The sequence below is a fragment of the Dendrobates tinctorius genome, unplaced genomic scaffold (assembly GCF_039654945.1).
Source record: "Dendrobates tinctorius isolate UK_male_01 unplaced genomic scaffold, ASM3965494v1 ptg000084l, whole genome shotgun sequence".
Classification (NCBI taxonomy): Eukaryota; Metazoa; Chordata; class Amphibia; order Anura; family Dendrobatidae; genus Dendrobates; species Dendrobates tinctorius.
In genome coordinates, this window is record NW_027361752.1 from 1132059 (window position 1) to 1147200 (window position 15142).

General features: G+C 43.3%; 1 protein-coding gene and 1 pseudogene across 1 annotated transcript in view; both read left to right on the plus strand.

Annotated features, from left to right (window-relative positions):
• The window catches only part of LOC141097313 (cell cycle control protein 50C-like), a 132614-nt gene that overhangs the window by 28932 nt on the left and 88540 nt on the right, over positions 1-15142 (plus strand). The window lies entirely within an intron of this gene.
• On the plus strand, positions 1174-3068 carry LOC141097284 (microtubule-associated serine/threonine-protein kinase 3 pseudogene; annotated as a pseudogene).

Below are 15142 nucleotides of genomic sequence, written 5' to 3' on the forward strand. Positions count from 1 at the left end.
CTTAATAAAGAGGGACGCTTTTTTTTTCACATGGTCCTCTTTTATCAATACTCAGACATCTTCCACAAGCCAGGCGATACATAGTTGTTTCCAGCTCACCAACTGGTATATGAGAGAGCAGCTTGCCAGTAATATCCCTGTTAGACTGGATTGAAATTGTGTTACGAAGTTATGGAGTTTGCCTGGGGGAGGGGTGGGGGTTTTTATAGTTGAAAAAATGCCGTCTAATGTTAATAATATTGCATAAATGTTCTTCTGTTATGTTATTGGACATTATATGTATATTTTGCATTACACTCAATAAAGACGGTTTAAAAAAAAAAATGTTTGCAAACAGATGGTCGGCCATTATGACATCACTGATGGTCGGCCATTATGATATCACAGATGGTCGACCATTATGACATCACTGATGGTCGTCCATTATGACATCACAGATGGTCGACCATTATGACATCACCGCTCGCAGTTACTTATGCAGTGTACACAGGATTCCTGCTGCCATTTTGGCTCCCTAGTGACTGAGTGCATTTGCAATTTTTCGCTATGGCTGAATTTCTTCTAGACAAGCTTCAGGTAGAAGGATTATTGGAGATTATTTACACCCATTGCTCTGATATTAAGCTTCTACCACCCGATGGCGTCCTCGGCTTCACTCACCGGCTGGTGTTGGAGCTAGTGCAGGACTGCCTGACCAAATACCACCAAGACCGTCTTACCTCAGAGTATCTGACGGATTTAACCCGGAACATCAGGACATTACTACAGCAGGTTGAAGAAAGATCTCAAGATGGAGATTTGGCTTTTGTTAAAGAACTGGCCGAAAAAGTCCTGTATGTGCTGGAAGGTCCGGCCCGCTGCCCGGAATGCCTGGAGACACCACAAGGCGAGTACAAAGACAGGGAAAATGTCCCCCCGGACCCTAACACGAGTCAGGCGGGGCTGAGCAGCGATCTGACCACAGAAACCCCTGAGCTGCCGTATCCTGAGAGTGTGATCTGTGAGATCCTGGAGATCCACGAGCCTGCCACTGAGACACCAGAAGGCGACGACAAAGACGGGGAAAATGTTCCCCCGGAATCCCCGGACCCTAATACGAGTCATCCGGGGCCAAGCAGCGATCTGACAACAGAAACCCCTGAGCTGCCAGATCCTGAGAGTGTGATCTGTGAGATGCCAGAGATCCACGAGCCTGCCACTAACTTGATGGAATCATTGATCCCGGCAAGAAAGCCGCATATGAGCGACTTCGAGACATCCAAACTGATCAGCGGCGGATGTTTTGGGGCTGTCTACTTAGTGCAGCACAAATACTCACAGCAGATCTTCGCTATGAAGAAAATGGCGAAGAAGAACCTGGAAACTGAAAAACACGTGGAAGCGGCCTTTCTGGAGAGGGACATCATGACCTTCGCTGATTGTCCCTTTGTGGTCTCCATGCTCTGCTCCTTCCCTACTAGATCTCACCTGTGCATGGTCATGGAGTATGTTGGAGGTGGAGACTGTGGGTCCCTTCTAAGCACCAGGGGCCGTTTATCTATCCCCTTGGCCCGTCTGTACTTTGCAGAAACAGTTCTTGCTGTGGAATACCTGCACAGCTATGGTGTGGTGCACCGAGACCTAAAACCGTACAACCTACTGATTACAACTGCTGGGCACATTAAAGTCGCCGATTTTGGGCTTTCAAAAATTGGTGTCATGATACCAAAAACCAACAACTATAAGCAATCAGTGAAGGACATCTCCAGAGAGTTCAAGGACCTTGAGAATTGTGGTACCCTGAATTACATGGCCCCAGAGGTCATCCTAATGAAAGACTACGGAAGACCTGTTGACTGGTGGTCAATGAGGATCATCCTCTATGAATTTCTGGTGGGATCTTTACCATTTGATACGGATTTCATACCTGAGCTTAAAAGAATGATTGTCATGGGAAAAATACCTTGGAATTACAAACGCTGTCCACCCCGTGAGGCTAAGAACCTCATCACTGACCTGCTCAAAAAAAATCCTGAGCAAAGACTTGGGACAGGTGGAGCATTTGAGATTAAGGATCATCCATTCATGAAAAAAATAGATTTTGACAATCTTCTAAATCAGAAGCCGATGTATATTCCTCATCTTGTGTCAGATGTGGACACCAGCCTCTTTATCAATCACGCTCATAGAGACATGCTTATGGTCTCAGAGAAAGAAGAGGACACAAGTGAGGACAAGGACCTTGACTTCCAAAATTTTACGTCATCCTCTGAAAGGCTTTCTAAACTCTGCACCATCGCTACCATCACGATGAACAATGAGAATTCAAAGTCCCATCCAGAGTGTACCCAAGCATCAGACATCGAGAAAAGAAAATCTGCAATAAATCCAAATGCAGAGCAAGAAAGCCCAGAGAATGTAAAAAAGGAGAAAAAGAGAAGAGGTTCCACCTTCCGCCGGATCTTATCATCCTGCCGGCGTGGATTATCCAGGGCTGCCCGCGTGTTTACATGTTGTTGCCGCTCCCCTACAGACATCTAAAAGACGGTAAACCTCCACATCCAGCGCCCTGAGGTCCAGCAGATCCACCATCACTGCTGGAGAAGTATAGAAGTGCAATTCCACAACAGTTTTTTTTATTTTTTTACCATGTTCACCAAATGCTAAATCTGACCTGCCATTATGATTCGCCAGGTCATTATCAGATGACAGATACCAAACTTGTATAGATTGTTTTTTATTTACGTGGTGAAAAAAAATCCAAAGTTTAATAAAAAAAAAAATTGCACCATTTTCTGAGATCCGTATCGTCTCCATTTTTTGGGATCTGGGGCTGGGTCAGGGCTTATATTTTGCGCGCCGAGCTGACGTTTTTAGTGATAGCATTTTAGGGTAGATACGATTTTATCACCCGTTGCTATGAACAAAAAAACGTAATTTTGCGGTTTGGATTTTTTACTCGTTATGTAGTTTACCAATCAGATTGCCTTTGTATTTGGATAAATTGGGAGTTTCTTAATGCAGCAATATGAAATATATGATCGTTTTTTTGTATTGTTTTATTTTGACTAGGGAAATATGAACTTTAAACTTTTTTTTATATTTTTTAAAACTTTTTTTTCCACTTTTGACTTGCTTCAATACAGTAGTCTCCATAGAAGACTTGAAGCTGCAATCATCTGATCACTTGTGCTACGTATAGCCTTGCTATGTGTAGCAGAAATCATCATCTCCAGGGGCGTCCGTGGGTGTGGTTTGTGACACGCTTCCGGCACGCATGTATTAAATGCCGCTGTCAGAGATTGACAGTGGCATTTAACATGTTAGCAGCCGCAGGTGGATCGCAATTTCAGCTGTTAGGGGCACATGACAGTTGATCAAACCAGCTATCATGTGTCAGAAAAGATGCGGGCTCAGCGTCGGACTCGGAGCCCGTATCAAAGGAAGGGAGGCGACTTATACGTGATAGGTTGTGAAGGAATAAGTAGAACAATATTTTATTTTTCAAAACTTATGTCTAAGTTCAGAAAAATAAAGAATATAGGAGGTCAAAATGCAAAATATAAGGACAACAGAGCCCAACAGATTGGTGGATGGGAGTGCTAAAAATTATTGGGTAAGGAGGTGCAAAATATTTGCCCCTGGAAATTGCAGCCCACAATACACCAGTAATTCTTGGCAGGTTCATTACAGAAAAATTATTATTTAAAAAGTGCCACTAAAATCACTGGGCTGTGTAATACATGAAGGTGCCGAGCCCTCCAGAATGAAAGGTTTTTTCTTAATTTTCTCTCTGCCATTATATTTGAATGTCCCAGTCAAGACAGACTCAATTATTCCAATTTATACCGTAAAGCCGAAAGCCGACACGTGAGCTACAGAAAATAGAAAGTCTCATCCTGTTACATCTGCTTTAATGACCAAAGTGAAAACTGCAATAGTTAAAGGGAATTTGTCAGTAGGATCAACCATCCTAAGCCGTCTATATAGGTTATAGGAAGCGGAGTAAAATGATATGTTTTTCTTAATATGTAAATGAGCTGTTAAGATCTATGGGCCGGATATAGATCTCCCTGAGCATCTGCATCCAAGGCTTACTGTAAATAAAAGGGGGCGTTTCCAGTGGAGACATGTAATGACAGACAGTCTGCTCTCCTGATCTACATGTCTCAGAGTGGCAACACCCTCTTTCATTTAAATAAGCTCTGGAAGAGGATTTTCAGGGAGGTCTGTATGGGGTCCATAGAAATTAACAGCTAATTTACATATTGAAAAAAATTGTGGATTTCTCTAGAATATGACATCGGAACACAGATATCCAAAGACATACCAAAAGGCAATTTAGATTGTGGGTCCCATCGGGGGCAGTGAAGATAATGTATGTAAAGCGCTGTGGAATATGGCTATATAGGTAAAAGCATAATAATAATAATAATAGGTATTTTTTTCTGCTACCTATGACCTACATGTCCATACAGATGGCTTAAAAGAGGTTATCCTACTGACAGATTCCCTTTAAAAACAATACATTTGTGTCATCATATTTTTAAAAAACACTGATTTAGAGAAAATATTTTCTACTAATTACTTAAGAGAAAAGAATTCTCAACATAATCTTTGCCAACTTAAAATCCTTTTTCTGTATGTTAAGCTCTGTGTCCCAAGGCTGAATATTTCAGCTGAGTAAAGGAAAAAGACTTGGCCTTCATTGTAGCTCAATATGTCTGGAAGGGGGAACTATGCGGTCGGCTTCTACAGTAATACCAAAATATTTAAAAAATGCCACAAATATTATCATTTGCTTCCTTCATGGAGAAATTACATTAGCGAGTTGAAACGATTCACATAATGAAATATAAGATATGAGAATTGCCGTGGATGGAACACAGAGCATGGAACATGTGGACAGAACATAGAGAATGGAACATGTGGACGGAACAAAAAGAATGGAACACGTGGACGGAACACAGAGAATGGAACACGTGGACGGAACACAGAGAATGGAACACGTGGACGGAACACAGAGAATGGAACACGTGGACGGAACAAAAATAATGGACCACCTGGACGGAATAAAGAGAATGGAACACGTGGACGGAACAAAAAGAATGGAACACATGGACGGAACACAGAGAATGGATCACGTGGACGGAACAAAGAGAATGGAACACGTGGACGGAACAAAAAGAATGGAACACGTGGCGGAACAAAGAGAATGGAACACGTGGACGGAACACAGAGAATGGAACACGTGGACGGAACAAAGAGAATGGAACACGTAGACGGAACACCAGATAATGGAACACGTGAACGGAACAAAAAGAATGGAACACATGGACGAACACAAAGAATGGAACACGTGGATGGAACTAAGAGAATTAAACACGTGGACAAAACACAGAGATTGGAACACGTGGACGGAACACAGAGAATGGAACACGTGGACAGAACACAGAGAATGGAACACGTGGACGGAACACAGAGAATGGAACACGTGGATGGAACACAGAGAACCGCCTGGAAGTTTTACTGATTTTCTGGTTTACTCTTGAGACTCAATGGGGGATATTCATTAAAAGTAAATTCACCATATTTACAAGCAGAGTTTATTATCCCCTAATTGGGTAGTAAAATGCATGGGAAATTCATTGTGCATGATGAAGGAGACTTCTCTGAAGCTGTGCATTAATCCTCTGCTTTAAAGGGGTTGTCCGGGCTTTTCACATATTCTCAGTGCATATCTGGGCTGCAGAATTGTGACAATAAGTAATTTACTTTCTGTCACCAGTTTGCACGGTTTTCTAGATATTCTGAAGAGAACGTCCAAGGGGGGGGTGTTATGGCATTGAAATGAGAACTAGTCATTTCCTCCTACTCTACTAAAAACATGCCGTCTATAGCAACAACCCCACCCTCCATAGCAACAGGCTCTCCCAGTCCACATAAAGAAGCCCTCATCACACAGTAACAAATCCTCCCCGCCGCTTCATTCCACCCCTCCGTGCCGCTCCATTCCCCCCCTCCCTGCCGCTCCATTCCCCCCCCCCGTCTCTCCATCCCCCCTCCTCCACGCCGCTCTGACCTCACCCGGTCTTCACATTGCCGGTGAAAACTGCAGCCGGGAATGAGAGGGTCATGTGACAGGCGGGCTGAAGTGACGTGCGCAGAGCCTGTCACATGACCCGCTCCTTCCCTGCTGCAGGTTTCATCTGCAATGTGAAGACCGGGTGAGACGGACCAGCGTGGTGGGGGGGAATGGAGTGGCAGGGAGGGGGGGATGGCGCTGGGGGGAAGGGGGGGAATGGAGCGGCAGCGAGGGGGGGTATGGCGCCGGGGGGAAGGGGGGGAATGAAGCGGCGGGGAGGATTTGTTACTGTGTGATGAGGGCTTCTTTATGTGGACGGGGAGGGCCTGTTGCTATGGAGGGTGGGGTTGTTGCTATAGACGGCATGTTTTTAGTAGAGTAGGAGGAAATGACCAGTTCTCATTTTAATGCCATAACACCCCGCCCCCTTGGACGTTCTGTTCAGAATATCTAGAAAACCGTGTAAACTAGTGACAGAAAGTAAATTACTTATTGTCATAATTCTGCAGCCCAGATATGTACTGAGATTATGTGAAAAGCCCGGACAACCCCTTTAACAAAGCCACAGAGTATCACACATTTCAAGGAGAGTGGGACAACTTATTTTTCACCTCTCTCTTGTAGTGATGAGCGAGTATACTCGTTGCTCGGGTGATTGAGTATTTTGCAGTGCTCGGAGATTTGGTTTTCGTCGTCTCAGCTGCATGATTTGCGACTTGTAGACAGGCTGAATACATTTGGGAATTCCCTAACAAACAGGCATTCCACACATGTATTCAGGCTGTCTAGCATTCGCAAATCATGCAGCTGAGACGACGAAAATCAAATCTACGAGCACGCCAAAATACTCGGAGGACACCCGAGCATGCTGGGGAAAACCCGAGCAACGAGTATACTCGCTCATCACTCATTTGTCATCCGTATTAAATTTGTTTTTTTTACTCAGCAGCTATTAATCATTTACAGGATCATTTACAATTGGCTCTCTTACAGAATGGCAATGTATCCTTAAAAATCGGATGCTATCCTGTGGCTCTGTATGAAATCAGATTTTTGTTCTCGCGCTCGCCCGATTTTGGAGTCAAGTTGCAGCATGCTGCAAATGTTATCCTCACTCTGAATACTGCAGAGAAAAAAAACGTAGATCAGCATTGCCTTATTGAATAACATTGGTCAAAGTGCAATACTATTTTTTTTTTCTGAGTGCACTTGTCTGATTTATATGCTCGTGTCAGCGAGACTTTATTCTGTATATTTACATACAACATTGTAGTAACATTTAGGCTATGTGCCCACGTAGCGTTTTTCAAGCGTTTTTTTCCTGAGCAGAAATGCATGCCGTTGCCAGGGAAACCGCATGCGCTTTTTGACATGCATTTTTGACGCGATTGTCAAGCGTTTTGACATGCGTTTTCCTATGCGTTTCTGCAATTACAGTGTATGTATGTGGAATCGCACGCGATTCCACACAATTAATGAACATGCTGCGTTTTTTTCCGCTAAGCGTTTCCGCAGCGGAAAAAAACGCACCATTAGCACAACATGTGCGTTTTCCATTCTATCTATTACATTAGATGCTTTTCTTAAGCGTTTCCGCAGAAGAAATGCTTGTCTAAAAGCGCTGTGGAAACGCTTAAAAAACGCAACGTGGGCACACAGCCTAAATCAGAGCAATAAAGTGATCTTCCTACACATCACTCCCCTCTTCTGGGTCTATCTTGAAATGTTGCTCACTTTTTACTGCACATAAAGGATATGTGAAATCAATGAATATCATAGCAATCCCCCGACACCATGAAATGGGAATGTGATAGAAATGTTCAACTGAAATACAGGATATTAATAAGATTTTGTTGTAATTTTACATGCAAAAAATTCTGTATTCCATAAACTGTGTTCAGATTCAGAAGAGGTTACAAAATAATAAAGCACCTTTCTGAGGCCTACCCCTCATCGGTCTTACCGCCGCAGCTCCGCACCCTGTCTACCAGTCTTCAATTCTTTTGGCCTCTATATCTTCATCCAGCCTCCGTTTTTCCGGTCTTCCTGCTCTGACTGAGCCTCACCCATTCATATGGGGTCTGACACACAAGTGACCACATGAGGCCTATACAGCACAGGAAGACTCAAGGAGAAGGCTGGAGACTAGAAGAATATCCACATCAAAAATGAGAGAAGATGGTGGGGAGCTGCGATGGCAGGACAGGTGAGGAGTAGACCTAGGACAATTCAGTATATTATCTCAGTGTAGGAGGAGGAGTCCCCTCTGTATACCCAGGCCGGAACCAAGGGGGCCATCACCAAGGTTCCTAGGGAGACTGTTTCTGGGGGACACAATTGGGGGATGGACCGCAGAGACTTCTAGAAAGGTTGGGGGAGGAGCTACTATAAAAGGGGCTGAGGACGGCAGTAGGGGTCAGTCGATGTAGCAGGAGAGAAGAGAGGAAGCTAGAGGGCGCCAGAGAGCCAGAGCGAGAGCCAGAACCAGAGCAAGGAGAGCAGAGCAGTGACAGAAGAGACTGAAGGGAGACTCACCGCTAGCAGAAGAGAGATGGCACCGAGCCGTCCAACGGAGAGACACCGTCCGGCTCTGCCCCCTGGGTGTGGCCTGTCATCTGCCACCCGCTGCTGCCTCCGCCCGACTCCACCCCACGGGTGCGGCCCGACCGCTCCCGCTCGTGACAGCCGACGCCCGACTCCACCCAGTGGGTGCGGCCCGACTGCTCCCGCCCGCGGCAGCCGACGCCCAACTCCACCCCGCGGGTGCAACCCGACCGCTTCCGCCCGTGCCAGCCGATGCCCGTCTCCACCCCATGGATGCGACCCATCCTCTCCCGCCCGTGGCAGCCACCGCTCGACTCCAGCCCGCGGGTGCGGCCCGACCGCTTCCGCCCTCGGCAGCCGACGCCTGACTCCACCCCGTGGATGCAGCCCATCTGCTGCCGCCCGTGGTCGCCACCGATCCACTCCAGTCCACAGTTGCGGCCTGTCTGCTGCCGCCTGCGGCCCCCGCAGCTGTGGCCTACGCTGTCTGGACCCTGGGCAGAGGAACTCTTCAGGGGCCTGCTGTGCCCCCACTTCTCCGGGGCGTAGGAACGCCCGAAGTCTCCACCAAATCCTCATCGGCTGGGCCCAGCAGCTGATATGCCGAAGCATCATCGACCATCGCTCTGCCGGACATCAGAGAGGATAAGTGACACGTTTTAGTTAACATTTTTTGCAGGGTTAGTCGTGTTTGTGTTACCATTGTATTCTTGTGTTGATCCCTGCAAGGATAACTGCTGTTAACTTGTTTGGTTGCTCGAGATAGCCCCTATAGGCATATATATATATATATATATATATATATATATAAAAGTTACATCTTAAAGTTCCTCCCGTCTCTCGCCTCGTCACTGCATCCCGTGTACCTGCGATTACTACATCTATATATAAAAATCAGTGTGTGTGTGTGTGTGTGTATCACCAACCAATCACGATGCATCTTTCATTTCACCAGAGCTGTTCAAAAGAAGCTCAGCTGTGATTGGTTGCTATGACCAACAGTTTTAATTGCAACCAATCACTAAGCATCTCTCATTTCACCAGAGCTGGTTAAAAGTAGCTGAGCTGTGATTGGTTGCTATGCGCAAGTTTTCCCACTTGACAACACCTCAGCAGACACTGACATGGTGGGAGAAATCTAGCATCCCCAGGAACATAAGCTCCAGCCATCGTCTGTCCCCCAGAAAGGAGCAGTGAGTACATGACAGAAATGAATCCCCCCTCCTGTGTGGTATCATTAAGTGACACACATGAATGTAGGAAAGTGCACATATTAAATGTCATGTGGATTTAATATTTTCTCACAGACACTTTTATGCATTATTGATGTGTTACTGTGCTCTGATGCTGTGAGTTTTTTTAAAATGCTTCTTTCCCCATAGTTCACCTGAATATACCCATATAACACGTAATGCTTTTCCCATAACAACCCATTAAATATGATACTATACTGCATACAGATGCTGTACACCCATGAGCAACTCAGCCGGACAAATTACAAGTTGACGGTGCATGAAAATGTGTGTGAAGGTTTCTCAGCTGTACTAATGTATAAGTTTGTGCCTGTTCATTGGTGAAAAGAATGACTGTGATATTTATGGTGGCAGAAAAGTGAGAATATCAGCCTGATCAGTAGAAAACCTGGGATCTTAGTGAACCATGTTTCTGTGCAATTTCACTATTCTATTTTTACTGGCTCTGATGGGATGATGTGAGATATTAGGGGTAGTAGTCCGGTGGCTCTGGCTGACGGGATGATGTGGGATATTAGGGGTAGTAGTCCGGTAGCTCTGGCTGACGAGATGATGTGGGATATTATAGTGAATGTGGCTATGCGAAGTGGGCGGGGCTCTACACTCAGCTTTATATATATATATATATATATAATCATTATAATTTGTTATTACTAACCGTAGTTACGGTAGTTACTATGCCCGGGCAGCGCCGGGCTCTTCAGCTAGTTTTATATAAATGTCTCTTCAGGACACTTTCGATTCAGGATGAATCAATTTGGTCAGAATTTAATTTTCCAGCCAAACTGAATGAATAAACCAAATCAAATTTTCAAAAATGTCTTCATCTCTATTTCTAACACATGTAATTCAGTTAGGTGCAGAAATATTTGTACAGGGACTTAATCTCCATGATTTGGCCTCTAAATGCTGCAATTTTGTAATTGAAAGGAAACAACTGAGATTCAATTGAAATGTAGACTTGCAGGTTTAATTAAAGGGTTAAACAAAAATATGCTGTGAAATATTTAGGAATTGCAACCATTTATTACAAAGCCGCCTCATTTCAGGGATACAAAAGTAATTAAAGTAAAAGTAAAAATAGATCTTTGAACAAATTATTAAATAGAATGTATGTAAGTACTTGGATAAGAATATAGTAATTAACCAAAGCCAGCATGGGTTTGTAGCAAACAAGTCATGTCAGACAAATCTTATTTCCTTCTATGATGGAATCACTGACTGTGTGGATCAGGGAAATGCGGTAGATATACTATATATTGACTTTAACAAAGCACTTTATAAAGTTTCTCATACTATTCTTTTTGCAAAAATTACCAATAATAGGATTGACAAGATTAGTTGGATTCATAACTGGCTCAGTGATTGCACTCAAAGAGTGGTAATAAATGGTTGCATGTCCAATTAGAAGAGTGTTTCAACTGGAGTACCACAAGGCTCTGTCTTGGCACCAATGTTGTTCAACATTTTTATAAATGATCTACATAAAGGAACTGAAAGTAAACTAATCAAAGTTGCAGACGATGCAAAGCTAGGAGGGATAGCTATTACTAGAGAAGAAAAGCAGTCTAGATCATGTGAAATAATTATCCCCCTCTACTCATCCTTGGTCAGACCTCATCTGGAATACTGTGTCCAGTTCTGGGCACTACATTTTAAAAAAGACAAAAAAATGAATCAAGTGCAGAGAAGAGCTACCAGTATAGTGAGCGGACTGCAAAGTATGTCCTATGAGGAACAACTACAGAATCTGGGAATGCTTAGCCTGCAAAAAAGATAAGAGAAGACGTAATAGCTGTCTACAAATATCAGAAGGGATGTCACAGTGTAGCAGGATCATCCTTATTCTCATTTGCACATGGGAAGCAATAGAATTAAACTGAAAGGGATAAGATACAGATCATATATTATAAAAAAAACTTTGACAGTGAGGGCGATTAATTAGTGGAACAGGCTACCATGAGAGATGGTGAGTTCTCCATCAATGGAAGTCTTCAAACAAAGGCTGGACAGACATCTGCTTGAGATAGTTTAGTGAATCCTGCATTGAGCAGGGGTTTGGACATGATGACCCTGGAGGTCCCTTCCAACTCTAGCATTCCATGATTCTATGATAATTAGATAAATTAACTTTACCATAAATAAAATGTTATTTTTATCTCTGTGTAGAGAATCCTTTGCAGGCAATGACTGCTTGAAGTCTGGAAGCCATGGATGTTAACAAACGCCGGGTTTCCTCCTTTTTGACTTAAGTTATGTCTTAAGCATGTGAAATTCTGATCAATGGGGTTGAGATCTGGTGATTGACTCAGCCATTGCAGAACATTCCACTTCTTTGCCTTAAAAACCTCTTGTGCTGCTTTCAAAGTATGTTTTGAGTCATTGTCCATCTGTACTGTGAAGTGCCATCCAATCAACCTTGCTGCATTTGGTTTAATCTGAGCAGAGTATAGCCCTGTACACTTCAGAATTCATACAGCTGCTTCTGTCTTCAGTCAAATCATCAATAAACACTAGTGACCCAGTGCCATCGGAAGCCATTCATGCCCACGCCATCACACTGCCTCCACCATGTTTTACAGAGGATGTGTTGTGCTTTTGGTCATGAGCTATTATCAAGCTTTCTCCATACTTTCTTCTGCCCATCATTCTGGTACAGGTTGATTTTAGTTTCATCTGTCCTGTGAATGCTTTTCAAGAACTGGGCTGACTTCTTTAGATTTTTTTGGGCAAAGTTTAATCTGGCCTTTCTATTTTTAAGGCTGATTAACTTCACGACATGCGCCATTCTAGTACTGCGTATGTTGTATCCCTCCCTTTAGTATGGGCTCCAGCACTGAGTCCACATCTTTCCTGGCACATGTCAGCTGTTTTGAACAGCTGACATGTGCCCCTAACAACCGCGGGTGGCATCACGATCCACCTGCAGCTGTTAACTTGTTAAATGCTGCTGTCAATCTCTGACAGCAGTATTTAATGTGATCGCGCCGGAAGCGCGTCACAAATCCCGCCCATCAATGGGCTGGCATGACAACCCGGGGTCTGCAGGAGACACCTCTGGTTGTAATTGCTGGATTGCTATAAGCGCCCCCCCAGTGATCGGCGCTCATAGCAAGTGAGCATTTCTGCTACACACAGGCGATCTGATCATCGCCTGTATGTAGCAGAGGCGATCAGACAACTGCAGCTTCTGGTCTCCCATGAAAACTATTGAAGCAGGCAGAAAGTAAAAAAAAAAAAGTTTTTAGAAATATAAAAAAAAAATAAAAATATGAAAGTTCAAATCACCCCCATTCGCCCCATTCAAAATAAAACAATTAAAAAAAATTAAAAATACACATATTTGGTACCGCTGCGTTCAGAATCGCCCCATCTATGAAGCTATAAAAAAATTAATCTGATTGGTAAACGCTTGGTGGAGAAAAAAAGTCAAAACGCCAGAATTATGTTTTTTGGGTTGCCACAACATTGCATTAAAATGCAATAACGGGTGAAAAAAAGATCGTATCCACACCAAAATGGTACCATTAAAAACGTTAGCTCGGCATGCAAAAAATATGCCACCATCCAGTCACAGATCACGAAAAATGGTGACACGACGGGTCTCGGAAAATGACACAATTTTTTTTTAACAAATTTTTTTCACAATTCAAGTAAAAAACAACCTAGACATGTTTGGTGTCTACGAACTCATAATGACCTGGAGAATCATAATGGCAGGTCAATTTTAGCATTTGGTGAACATGGTTAAAAAAAATCCAAAAAAGTTGTGGAATTGCACTTATTTTGCAATTTCACCGCACTTGGAATTTTTTTCCCTTTTTCAAGTACACGACATGGTAAAACCAATGGTGTCGTTCAAAAGTACAACTCGTCCCCCCAAAAAACAAGCCATCACATGGCCATATTGATGGAAAAATAAAAAAATTATGGTTTTTGGAAGAATGGGGAGCGAAAAATGAAAATGCAAAACGAAAAAGAGCTGCGGCGTGAAGGGGTTAATGGTTTGCACCTTGTGGTCAACCCTCTATATTTGTTTTCATTAAGTGCTCTCTTTGTGGTAGACTGAAACACCTACTTACTAGAAAAGTGATCTTCACTTAGGTGGATGTTGTGAAGAGGTTTTTCTTCACCATGGAAAAGATTCTGTGATCATCCACCACTATTGTCTTTGATGAACGTCCAGGCCTTTTTGAATTCCCAAGCTTTTTTTTTTACATAATGTGCCAAACTGTTGATTTGGTCACTCCTAACATTTCTGCTATAACTCTGATGGATTTCTTTTTTTTTCAGCTCAATTGTGGTCTGTTTCTCTTCCATTGAGAGCCCATCTAATTTATATGATCTCTTTCCCTAAAATACTCTTTCCTTTACAGACGCTCCCGGTTCTACTTTCTAAAGCTGATGATAGGCTACTGACACGAGCCTTCTGCCAATTTATTTGGGGCTCAGAAGGGGGCTCTAGAATTAGTGTTTTTAAGCTACAGCAAATCAAATCTTTGGGTGGACTTAATCTCCCAAATTTACGCCTCTACAGTATAGAGGCTGCTTTTCGCCATTCCCTTGATTGGATATACGCCTTTAATCACTTCACTAATACCCCAATAGATGAGGCCATGTGTAGACCCTTCAGCTTCCCAGCATTGCTTCACCTACGAAATGCTGAAATTCCAGTGGAGGTTAGAGATAATCCTCTATTATGGTCGGTAATCTTGGGATGGCGTCAAGCTAGACGAGTTAGCGGTCTTGACCCCCACATCTCGATGTTTCTTCCCATTCAAGGTAACCCCTCTTTTCTATAAGGCAAGTCACCTCCCATTTACAAGGTGCTTGGAAACAATGGGTGTAGACTGGTCCGAGATACGTTAACAAATAATCAATGCCTTCTTACCTTAGAGGACATGGCTTTCAAATACCCAATCCTTACAGAAGACAATTTTACTATCTCTCAAATTAGACATTACGTAAGCTCAATATTGCGAGACATAACGGATGATGCTAGAACACACCCTCTAAATTTAATATCCATTAAAGCCCAAATGGGAACTTATTCTATGAGTCTTTTATATAAATCATTAGAGCATTGGTCAGACTCTTCACCAGGCCCTGGAAAATGGGTTGCTCAATTAACGAACTGTCGGGTAAATGACCTTTTGAAAGCCACTCTGCGTATGAACTCTATATTACCATATGATAGTTACATAACCATGTCTCTTATGATATTTCATAGAGCATACATCTCCCCGGAGGTCAAGTCTAAAATGTCCCCCTCAGGGGACTA